This window comes from Geotrypetes seraphini, chromosome 4 (assembly GCF_902459505.1).
Source record: "Geotrypetes seraphini chromosome 4, aGeoSer1.1, whole genome shotgun sequence".
NCBI classification, from domain to species: domain Eukaryota; kingdom Metazoa; phylum Chordata; class Amphibia; order Gymnophiona; family Dermophiidae; genus Geotrypetes; species Geotrypetes seraphini.
Window position 1 is genome coordinate 28,093,749 of NC_047087.1, and position 12,893 is coordinate 28,106,641.

The following is a 12,893-nucleotide window of genomic DNA, read 5'->3' on the forward strand; positions in this document are numbered from 1 at the left end:
ATCTAGCATATGTCCTCGATCCAGCTCTCTGGTCACCCAATCAAAAAATTCAATCAGGTTCGTTTGGCACGATTTACCTTTTGTAAAGCCATGTTGCCTCGGATCCTGTAACCCATTAGATTCAAGGAAATACACTATCCTTTCTTTCAGCAACACTTCCATTATTTTTCCAACAACTGAAGTGAGGCTCACTGGCCTGTAGTTTCCTGCTTCATCCCTGTGACCACTTTTATGAATAGGGACCACATCCGTTCTCCTCCAATCCCCAGGAATCACTCCCGTCTCCAGAGATTTGTTGAACAAGTCTTTAATAGGACTCGCCAGAACCTCTCTGAGCTCCCTTAGTATCCTGGGATGGATCCCGTCTGGTCCCATCGCTTTGTCCACCTTCAGTTTTTCAAGTTGCTCATAAACACCCTCCTCCGTGAACGGCGCAGAATCTACTCCATTTTCTCGTGTAACTTTGCCAGACCATCTCGGTCCTTCTCCAGGATTTTCTTCTGTGAACACAGAACAGAAGTATTTGTTTAGCACATTTGCTTTCTCCTCATCACTCTCCACATATTTGTTCCCAGCATCTTTTAGCCTAGCAATTCCATTTTTTATCTTCCTCCTTTCACTAATATATCTGAAAAAATTTTTATCTCCCTTTTTTGCCATTTGTTCTTCCGCCTGTGCCTTCGCCAAACATATCTCTCTCTTGGCTTCTTTCAGTTTCACCCTGTAGTCCTTTCTGCTCTCCTCTTCTTGGTTTTTTTTATATTTCATGAACGCCAACTCTTTCGCCTTTATTTTCTCAGCCACTAGGTTGGAGAACCATATCGGCTTCCTTTTTCTCTTGTTTTTATTGATTTTCTTCACATAAATGTCCGTAGCCATTTTTATCGCTCCTTTCAGCTTAGACCACTGTCTTTCCACTTCTCTTATGTCCTCCCATCCTAACAGCTCTTTCTTCAGGTACTTTCCCATTGCATTAAAGTCCGTACGTTTGAAATCTAGGACTTTAAGTATCGTGCGGCCGCTCTCCAGTTTAGCCGTTATATCAAACCAAACCGTTTGATGATCGCTACTACCCAGGTGAGCACCCACTCGAACATTAGAGATACTCTCTCCATTTGTGAGGACCAGATCCAATATCACTTTTTCCCTTGTGGGTTCCGTCACCATTTGTCTGAGCAGAGCCTCTTGAAAGGCATCCACAATCTCCCTACTTCTTTCCGATTCCGCATCCCTCTCGTTCTCTCTACCTTGAAGAGGGTGAACAACCTGTCTTTATCTACTGAGTCTATTCCCTTCATTATCTTGAAGGTTTCAATCATGTCCCCTCTCAGTCTCCTCTTTTCAAGGAAGAAGAGGCCCAGTTTCTCTAATCTCTCACTGTAGGACAACTCCTCCAGCCCCTTAACCATTTTAGTTGCTCTTCTCTGGACCCTTTCGAGTAGTACCATGTCCTTCTTCATGTACAGTGACCAGTGCTGGTTGCAGTATTCCAGGTGAGGGCGTACTATGGCCCTGTACAGCGGCATGATAAGTCAGACTAAAGCACAGGCCCATCAGTTTCAGGGGTAAGCTGTAAAAAGATATTACTGGGCCTTGTCAAAAACACAATATCCATAGTGGGAACAGGGCAACTACTGCTAAAAAAAATTCAAAATTCTCTGCTCAACTTGCTGGCCTAGATGCAACCACTACACAGAACCAGATATAGTGAAAAACAAGGAAAAAAAAAAGGCAAGAAGTATAGCCTCGGAGCAAAACGCCCCCCCTGAGACAAAGGGGTCCTTTTACGAAGGCACACTAGCCATTTTAGCATATGCTAAACGCTAATGTGTCCATTCTAGTCTATGATAACATATTAATTTATAATTTTTACTTATTCATTGATCTTCAGAAGTGCCAGTATTAGCCAATTGGTTTGAATGGCCAAATACTATGTGGCACTAGCCTCCTCATCAGACCGTTATGTTTTATATAAAGTGCTTTAGTGCTTCTATACTTCAGTGCTTGAGTAAATAAATAAATAATCTTTCAACTTATCTTTTTTTTCTGTATTTTCTGAATTTTCCCTTTATCAATAGTTATCGGGAAGGGATCTGTCATTCCGACATGTTTCGCCCGAAGGCTGTATCAAGAAAAAGTCCCCTGCAATAAAATGCATTCATTAAACTCAGTATAAGATATCAATTTAATTAAAAGACCTTTCTGCGATTGCAAACATCTCTAAAAACATCTTTAAAGAAAGGGGTTCTTCCCAACTGGCAGATCCTTTAGTAGTTGAATAGTTACCCCTTTTGCTTTAGCTTCACACCATCCACCACCAACAAAATTTCCAATGATCGGGATGGTGTGGAGCTAAAGCAGAAGGGGGGACTTTTTCTTGATACAGCCTTCGGGCGAAACATGTCGGAATGACAGGTCCCTTCCCGATAACTATTGACAAAGGGAAAACTCAGAAAAAAAAGATAAGTTGAAAGATTATTTATTTATTTACTCAAGCACTGAAGTATAGAAGCACTAAAGCACTTTATATAAAACATAACGGTCTGATGAGGAGGCTAGTGCCACATAGTATTTGGCTAATACTGGCACTTCTGAAGACCAATGAACAAGTAAAAATTATAAATGAATATGTTATAAAGTACTGTTTGTGGAGGACACGAGTGATAGCATAACAGTACAAAGGACTACTCATTCTAGTCTATAATAATAATAATAATAACTTTATTTTTCTATACCGCCATAATTTTACGACTTCTAGGTGGTTCACAATAAAGAGAGTTGTACAATCAGTGAACTACAATGTAGTATTAACATGTTACAGTGAAGGGGCTGGATGGCCAGCGAATTACAGAATACAAATGGAGAGGAAGACACTGAACAGACAGAGAGTATAGAATACAATACAATTGGACAAGTTAGCGTTAAGCGTGCGCTAAAACGGCTAGGGCGCCTTAGTAAAAGGACCTCAAAGTTTCAACGCCAGAGATTACAGCAGATCCTATCGTAGGCCTACTCTCTTTCGCTAGCAAACAATGTAATACAGGTATTTATTTATTTCCATATAAAATAAACATAACACAAAATCAAGAGAAGAAAACCAAGCGGCATTAAAGGAAATATAAACTCCACCACAAAAAATGTGGATGGTCACAGTATGGTGAACAAGCAGAGTAACTACAAGACAGTGTGAATGCAAGAGATAGAGTACAATGGTACCAGAAGGACCGGTCCGAAACACAAGTAAACATATCATATAACTTAGCTGAAAAGTCTTCAATGCATGCATGTATGGAGCCCAACCGTCACCAGATGAAAAACCCAAGTAGGGATCCCCTTGTTTCGCAGAATTCTGCCAAATTTGTAGATCATTGTTGCATAAGATTTATCCACTAATGCAAACGTCTCAGCTTTTATAAATAGAAACATAGAACCAATCTGCCCATCTGCAGTAACCATTATCTCCTCCTCTCCCTATTGGCTAAGGCTCTCAACATTTGCATCTCCTCTTCCTATAGGCTAAGGCTCTGTGTACCTGCATTGTGAGGTCATAGAGCTGCCCATCCGCAGTAACCATTATCTCTTTCTCTCTCCAAGAGATCCCACCTGCCTATCCCAGGCCCTCTTGAATTCAGACACAGCCTCTATTTCCACCACATCTTCCAGGAGATTGTTCCACGCATCTACCACCCTTTCTGTAAAAAAATATTCCTTTAGATTACTCCTGAGCCTATCACCTCTTAACTTCATCCTATGACCTCTCATTCCAGAGATTCCTTTCAAATGAAAGAGACTCAACTCATATGCATTTGCATCAAGTAGGTATTTAAAAAATCTCTATCATATCTCCCCTCTCCTGCCTTTCCTCCAAAGTATACATATTGAGATCTTTAAGTCTGCCTCATATGCCTTATGACGAAGACCACATACCATTTTGATAGCCTTCCTCTGGACCGACTCCATCCTTTTTATATCTTTTTCAAGGTGCAGCCTCCAGAATTGTATGCAATATTCTAAATGAGGTCTTATACAGGGGCATCAATGCCTCCTTTTCCCTACTGGCCATACCCCTCCCTATGCACCCTAGGAATCGGTACTTTAAAAATTTAACTAGCATGGCAAAATGATCCAGTGTGTAAATTTATTTTTGCTATAGCAAAGTACCCTTGTGGCATAGTGGCTACATTTCTCGACAGCATTGCACTACTGATAAGGACTCAGCAAGACCTCTGCTCTCAAAGCTAGCGTGTCACAGACGGAAAGGAAGCAATAACATTAGCTAAAACATTAATGGATCTGAATGCAGACATGAAGGTTAAGTGGTCATCTTGATAAGACTCACACTTATATGTGAAACTGCCAATTAGGGCTAATCTGTAATCTGTGTGCAGTACTGGTATCTAACTTTCTTTCTCTCTTTATTAGGGAGAGTGTGGTTCAGTGGTTGAAGCTATAGCCTCCGCACCCAGCAGTTGTGGGTTCAAACCCATGCTGCTACTTGTGACCCCTGGGCAAGTCACTTAGGGCTAGATTCACTTACCCCCAATTCCGTGTCCGATCCATGCCCGATTGCATGCAGGCCGACAAATTCACAAAAGGCCTGCATGCAAAAGGGAATGATCGTTGACACGCCCCCCTCTCACCACACGGATTGCTAGAGAGCGATCCTGACACATGCGCAGACCAGCTGTAGATGGTCTGCGCATGAGACTAAGAGCTGTGAAAGCTGCAATTTTTTTTTTAAGTTTTACAAACCCAGTGAGCCCATGGTTTTAACCCGCGGGTTAAAACCACGAGCTATCAGTGCAGGGAAGGGCAGGAGAGTCGGGGGCAGGAGAGATTTGGGGCAGCAGGCAGGAGAGATTCAGGGAAGAGCAGGGCGGCGAGTCAGGGCGGAAGGCAGGAGAGATTCGGAGCGGCATTCAGGAGAGATTCAGGGCAGAGCAGAGCAGCAATTTGGGCAGAGCAGGGTGACGACTCAGGGTAGTAGGCAGGAGAGATTCGGGGCAGAGAGATAAATATTCGGGGCAGCAGAGAGCAGAGCGTGCAGAGAGCAGGGCGGCAATGGAGCTGGAGAGTCGGAAAGGACGTTTGCGACTGGTCCCCAGCAGTCGCTTCTTGTGTTGATTGACTAGCCCAGTTGGTTTGCTAGATTTCTTTACTGAATCGGGTCCCTGCCTATTTTGCATGCTGTTCCCCTCATTTGCATGCGCGGATCAGAATTGGATCGGCAGAAAGGTAAGTGAATCGGGCCAGAGTAAAATCAGATCGCAAAGGCCTTTACTCCCCATTGCCCCAGGTACATTAGATAGATTATGAGCCCACCAGGACAGACAGGGAAAAATTCTTGAGTACCTGAATAAATTAATGTAAACCGTTCTGTGCTCTCCTGGGAGAACAGTATAGAAAAATAAATATTTATCACCATTTTGAAGAAATTCACTCAAGATGGTGTATGGCATGAATAAGTCAAACATAAGCAATAGACAGTTATAGCAATAAAAATATTCAAATAACAATTCAGGTATATAGCAAAGTATGTTACATTACAGGGTCAAAGCATTTCAATAGACAGCTAAGGATGAAAGCAAACGTATGCGCTGGCTTTTACAAAGCTTCGGTAGAGGTTTCTACTGTGGGCCGGCAAAGTAAATTCTCCAATGCTCAGAGTTCCAATGAGCGTCAGAACATTTACCTCCGCGGCCCACAGTAGAAACCTGTTGTATGCTTTTGCTTTATCACAAAACCAATACAATTTTTGGAACTGAAAAAAAAAAAGGGGGAGGGTTAAATTAGTCCATTTGTTTTCTAAATTCTGTTAAAGAAAGTTGCATATAAAGTCTGAAAGGAGCTTGAAAATTATCTCAGCTAGGCAGCAGCTTTCTGAATTGCCCTTCATGGCTTTCATGGACATACCTGATTTCATTTGTTTTATAGAACTATGTATATAACATTATGTAAGCCATTTGGGTTTTAAATGGTATAGAGATTTTTAAAATAAATAAATAGATATCATTTCCCATTTTATAGAATCTATTCTGAGTTTGGGGTCAGAAAGAGAGCAGCTACATCTATAGTCTTTCTGAGGAGTCCTAGACTGGAAATGTGAAGCTGTAATTATTTTAAATCATTTTTATTAAAAATTTCTGTACCTTAAGAAGGATATGGCAATACTTGAGAGGGTCCAGAGGAGAGTGACACGAATGATTAAGGGCATGGAAAACCTTTCATACACTGAAAGATTGGAGAGGCTGGGGCTCTTCTCCCTGGAAAAGCGGAGACTCAGAGGAGACATGATAGAGACCTACAAGATCATGAAGGGCATAGAGAGAGTAGAGAGGGACAGATTTTTCAAACTTTCAAAACATAAAAGAACAAGAGGGCATTCGGAAAAATTGGAAGGGGACAGATTCAAAACAAATGCTAGGAAGTTTTTCTTTACCCAGCGTGTGGTGGACACCTGGAATGCACTTCCAGAGGACGTAATAGGACAGAGTACGGTACTGGAGTTCAAGAAAGGATTGGAAAAAGGGATAGAGGGGTATAGATAGGGAGCTACTGCGCAGGTCCTGGACCTGTTGGGCCGCCGCATGAGCGGACTTCTGGGCACGATGGACCTCGGGTCTGACCCAGTGGAGGCATTGCTTATGTTCTTATGTAACTTCCAACAATAAGCAATAAGAACACAGCAAGAACAATCTTCAGTCTGTAGAAAACATCAACCAACCCATCTCACTCGCCCAACCCTCTCTCCCACCCCATTATCCCACCCACCCATGGAACAGCAGCTTAATCAGTATATAGGACTCCGAAACCTGAAAGTATAATAGCACTCAAACATTCAATACCATATTTTCCCCCTGATATATGTGGTTAAGCTGTAATTAAAGAATGACATAGGGACAACTTTTTCCCCATCCCCATAGGGACTCATTTTCCCATCCTGTCCAGTTCTTTCCTGTCCCTGCTCCCTTCCTGCAAGCTCTGTCCTCATCTGCACAAGCCTCAAACACTTTAAAGTCATAAGTAGCAACATTCTAGAGCTCAGATTGTGATGTCATAATGCCTCATTTCACCAATGCCTAAGCTCTGTCCTCATCTGCACAAGCCTCAAACACTTTAAAGTCATAAGTAGCAACATTCTAGAGCTCAGATTGTGATGTCATAATGCCTCATTCCACCAATGCCTAAGCTCCGTCCTCATCTGCACAAGCCTTAAACACTTTAAAGTCATAAGTAGCAACATTCTAGAGCTCAGATTGTGATGTCATAATGCCTCATTCCACCAATGCCTAAGCTCTGTCCTCATCTGCACAAACCTCAAACACTTTAAAGTCATAAGTAGCAACATTCTAGAGCAGTGTTCTTCAACTGCTGGTCCGTAGAAATTTTCTGCCGGTCCACAGGGCTGGCACCTCCATCAGGCCCAAGAGATTGTTCTGTAGCCGCCGGTCCTAGGTTCTATCAATGTGGCATCTTCGGGCTGGCTTCCTGAGTACTGCAGTGCACAAAGCCGTGGGAAGCGGCTCCTACCGCGGCCTTCACCTGACCCGGAAGCCATCTCGCAGACGTCGCAGCATTAGAGGGAAGGCTTCCAGATGAGGCGCGGGATGTGTGTGAGGAGCCGTTTCCCACAGCTTTGTGCAATGCAGCACTCAGGGAGCTGGCCTGAAGACCCTGCGTTGATTGCACTGTGGACTGGCCTGAAGCTAACACCGGGGGGCAGGCCAGAGGGCAAGGCACATCTAGGGAGAGAGACAACAACGGTAGGGGAATTGCTTTTATTTTTTTTATTTAGTGATTTTACATCTGCCCTAATTGTCTGTCCTAACTGTCTGTTCAGGAAGAAATGCATTTGTTTCTTTTCCTCTGGGGGTTGTACTGCTTGCAGAGTCTTACATCTTAGGGTTTGTCTGTGAATATTAGTACTTTTAGTTTTTTGGTCCTGTATTTGCATGGGGTTATCTGTTTTCTGGTAGGAGTGAATGTTGAAAAGCATACAGTGTGCTTTGTGTAGTTTAATTTTGTGGTTAACCATTATGTGTTGTTAATACTATTATATTGTATGTGTGTATATATGAAAAATGGATGGAAAAAATGGTGTTACAATTAGTACCATTATGGAGGCGGGGTCTGGAGTGGAGATTGGGTGGAGATGGGCACGACTTAGCCCAGTGTTCTTCAACTGCCGGCCTGTAGACCGGTGCCGGTCCGCAAAATAATTATTTTATTTCCGCCGGTCCATAGTGTCAAAAGGTTGAAGAACACTGTTCTAGAGCTCAGATTGTGATGTCATAATGCCTCATTCCACCAGTGCCTAAGCTCCTCATCTGCACAAGCCTCGAACACTTTAAAATCATGTGTTGAGGCTTAAGGCAGAGCTTACCGGAATGGAACAGGGATAAAAGTCACGGGGAAGGGACAGGGAAATTAAGTTTCTGGGGGGCTGAGGAAAAATTTGTCCCCGTGTCATTCTTAATGTCTTCTAGGACTGACCTTTGTGGCAGTGGATCTGCATCCTTTAAACTTTTCGCACACCCAAATCATCCAGCATTTTTGAAGTCTCAGTTTACTTGCTTCTTCCGTGGAAATGAAAAGAACTATTCAAAATTAATTCTTAGAGGGAAAGCAGACTATTTAGTCATGTTGAAGTTTATAGATCTATTATTCCTAACAGGTGACCCTCAAGGCAACCACAAGCACTAAAATATATTGCAGCCAACAGAAATTATAGATCTCATTCTATGTTCTGAAATCTATCAAACTACTTAATTCCCATGTCCATTTTCACTCCATTAAATACTCGGATTTTAATTGAAGTTATAATATTTACTTCTTCATGTCACCTGGTTTGGAATGCTACAGTTCTTCAGTAATTTCTCTAGTGATTTATCTTTGCATTAGTGTTTTCTTTCCATTATCTCTATTTTAATTGTCTTCATAAAAGTGGTTCTGTACCAATTTTCAGCACTTTCCCTCTTTTTTTTCTTTTTTTTGGTTTGGCTGTTTCATAAAGCCAGTTATTACAATTTTGTAGATGCTGTCTGATGACACCACCATCCATAAATGAACAGATGAAAAAAAAACAACATGATCCAGTACAAATTAGGAGTAAGTACAGCAAAAGGGAAGAGAACCACAGTGACAACGTTCAACTTCAAGAAAGGGAACTATGATGCTATGAGAGCAATGGTAAGAAAAAAACTTAGAAACAGCTCAAGGAAAACAGAAACTGTAGAGCAAGCCTGGTCTCTATTCAAGGGCACAGTGCAAGAAGCACAACATATGTACATCCCCAGATTTAGAAAAGGGTGCAAAAAAAACCGAACAAAAAACCCTGCATGGATAAACAATGAGGTGAAGAAAGCGATAGGAGACAAGAAAAAATCATTCCGGAAATGGAAAAAGGACCAAACTGGGGAAAACTGGAATAAACACAGGAAACGCCAAAGAGAATGTCATCAAGTGGTTAGGAGAGCGAAAAGAGAATACGAAGAGAGACTGGCCAGGGAGGCAAAAAACTTCAAATCATTCTTCAGATATGTTAAGGGGAAGAAACCAGCGAGGGAGGAAGTAGGACCGTTGGATGATGGAGACAAAAAGGGAGTGATAAAGGAGCAAAAAGAGGTAGCCGACAGGTTAAACAAATTCTTCTCATCAGTCTTCACAAGCGAGGACACATCCAGTGTACCGGAACCTGACGTGATCTTCCATGGTGACCAAGAAGAAAAACTGTCAGCAATAGAGGTGAGCCATGAGGAGGTCCTCCAACAGATAGATAGATTGAAAAGCGACAAATCCCCAGGCCCGGACGGAATCCACCCTAGGGTACTAAAAGAATTAAGAAATGAGATAGCGGGAATACTCCAACGAGTTTGCAACCTATCCTTGAAAACTGGAGAGATTCCGGAGGACTGGAAGATAGCAAATGTTACACCTATCTTTAAAAAGGGGTCAAGAGGAGACCCGGGAAACTATAGGCCGGTAAGTTTGACATCGGTTCCGGGCAAGATGGTGGAAGCACTGATAAAGGACAGCATCTGTGAGCACATCGAAAAAAATGGGCTGATGAAAGCGAGCCAACATGGCTTCTGCAAGGGAAGATCGTGCCAAACAAACTTACTGCACTTCTTTGAGGGGGTAAACAGCCAGTTGGACAAAGGGGAACCTGTAGACATCATTTACCTTGACTTCCAAAAGGCCTTTGACAAGGTACCCCATGAGCGGCTACTTAGGAAGCTGTGGAACCACGGGGTGGAAGGGGACGTACACAGATGGATCAAACACTGGTTGGCAGGCAGGAGACAGAGGGTTGGAGTGAAGGGTCACTACTCGGGCTGGAGGAAAGTCACGAGCGGAGTTCCGCAGGGGTCTGTACTTGGACCGCTGCTGTTCAATATATTTATAAATGACCTGGAAACGGGGACGAATTGTGAAGTTATAAAATTTGCGGACGACACTAAACTCTGTAGAAGGGTTAGAACTACGGAAGAGTGTGAGGACCTACAAAGGGACCTAAACAAACTGGAGGAGTGGGCGAAAAAATGGCAGATGAAATTCAATGTAGGGAAATGCAAAGTCATGCATATAGGGAGAAAAAACCCGATGTTCAGCTACCAAATGGGGGGATTAGTATTAGAGGAAAGTAACCTTGAAAGAGATTTGGGTGTACTGGTGGATACAACAATGAAGTCAACGGCACAATGCGCAGCAGCCGCGAAGAAGGCAAACAGAATGTTGGGTATTATTAAAAATGGTATTACGACCAGAACAAAAGAAGTCATCCTGCCGTTGTATCGGGCAATGGTGCGCCCGCACCTGGAGTACTGTGTTCAGTATTGGTCACCGTACCTTAAGAAGGATATGGCAATACTTGAGAGGGTCCAGAGGAGAGCGACACGAATGATTAAGGGCATGGAAAACCTTTCATACACTGAAAGATTGGAGAGGCTGGAGCTCTTCTCCCTGGAAAAGCGGAGACTCAGAGGAGACATGATAGAAACCTACAAGATCATGAAGGGCATAGAGAAAGTAGAGAGAGATAGATTCTTCAAATTTTAAAAACATAAAAGAACAAGAGGGCATTCGGAAAAATTGGAAGGGGATAGATTCAAAACAAATGCTAGGAAGTTTTTCTTTACTCAGCGGGTGGTGGATATCTGGAATGCGCTTCCAGAGGACAAAATAGGGCAGAGTACGGTACTGGGGTTTAAGAAAGGATTGGACAATTTCCTGTTGGAAAAGGGGATAGAGGGGTATAGATAGAGGATTACTGCACAGGTCCTGGACCTGTTGGGCCGACGCGTGAGCGGACTGCTGGGCACGATGGACCTCGGGTCTGACCCGGCAGAGGCATTGCTTATGTTCTTATGTTCTTATGTTAGTCTTCCTGTGAAAATTTTTGTTTAGTCTTTAATAAGTAAAGAAATAACCCCCATATATTACTAATATATTTAAAAAAACATTGGTAAAGGAAAAAAAAATTCTTATGCCATAAAATGCTGTTTTCACTAGAGCTAGAGGGACCACTTTATCTCTCCTCCCCTGCTTTTCCCTCCATTTTTATTTTAATTGCAACACCTTTAAAAAAAAAATCTTTATTGATTTTTTAAACCAACAACAGTGCAATAAATAATTAAATGTACACGTGAATGAACAAGAAAAGCACCTTTATCCCACCCATCCACCCAATTGACTGAACAAGAAAAAATAAATATTTATACAAAGATTCCTTCAATATTCATCCCCAATTTAACATCTATGAAAATACCCAGCCCACCCACCCACCCCTTGGATGTGTAAGTTATAATCGAAAGTATATTAATACATCAGTCAACTATTATTAATAAAGTTAGTCAATGGACCCCATGTTAATTGAAATATCTTAGTAATTCCCCATTGATCATTGATCATTTTTTCCATCCTGTAACAAAGGCATGAGTGCTACCAAAAACTAAAATTCAAACGATCAAAGTTTTTCTAATTTTTTGCGACCCTTTGGATGGCTATCTCAGTCATAATTGCAACGCCTTAAAAAAAAAAAAAAATAGAGCAAAGCAGTGTCATCACAGTATCGACAGGCCCAGGGCCATATTGGCCCTATGAGGAAGTGCTGAAAAGTTCATTACATTACATTACATTAGGGATTTCTATTCCTCCATTACCTTGCAGTTCAAGGCGGATTACAAAAGAATTATCCAAGATGTATTACAACAAGAACTTACAAAAAAAAAATTGGTCATTTTCAAAAAGAGTAAGAAATGGGTAAGGTTATTTGTTTGGGGTAGTTGGCTTTAGTGAGAGGTGGAGTTTGAGACTTGCAGTATTATTTCTTTTTTTCAGAGTTCACAGCCTAACTGGCCAACTTTCTAAATTCTAAGAGTTATTTTGCCACTGTAGCTGAAAAGAGTGTTATCTTATTTTGTTAAGTGCCAATTTGCAGATACAAAATTCAGTGTTTTGTTTCAGAACATTGATTAAACCATATCCATGCCATTCCCTTCTTAATAGGGCTGAGAACTTTTCAGCACTCCTTGGTAGTGTGAAGAGTTTCAGTTTCTAGTAACGAGTGCTGAGATTGTGATGTCATAATGCCTCATTCCACCAATAAGAGCCAACCTCATCAGTGAAGTTACAAGGGCTTGATTGTCCAATACTTGGCTCACTTTTATTACATACAAGGGGTGCTGAAAAGTCCTCAGCCCAACCAACCAACTTCCTAAATTCTGAGTGTCATTTTGCCACTGTAGCTGAAAAGAGTGTTATCTTATTTTGTGAAGTGCCAATTTGTAGAAACGAAATTCCATGTTTTGACATTGTTTCAGATCGCTGATTGAACCATGTCCACGTCATTCTCTTCTAGCTTGGGCTGAAAACCTTTCAGCACCCTCTCGTAT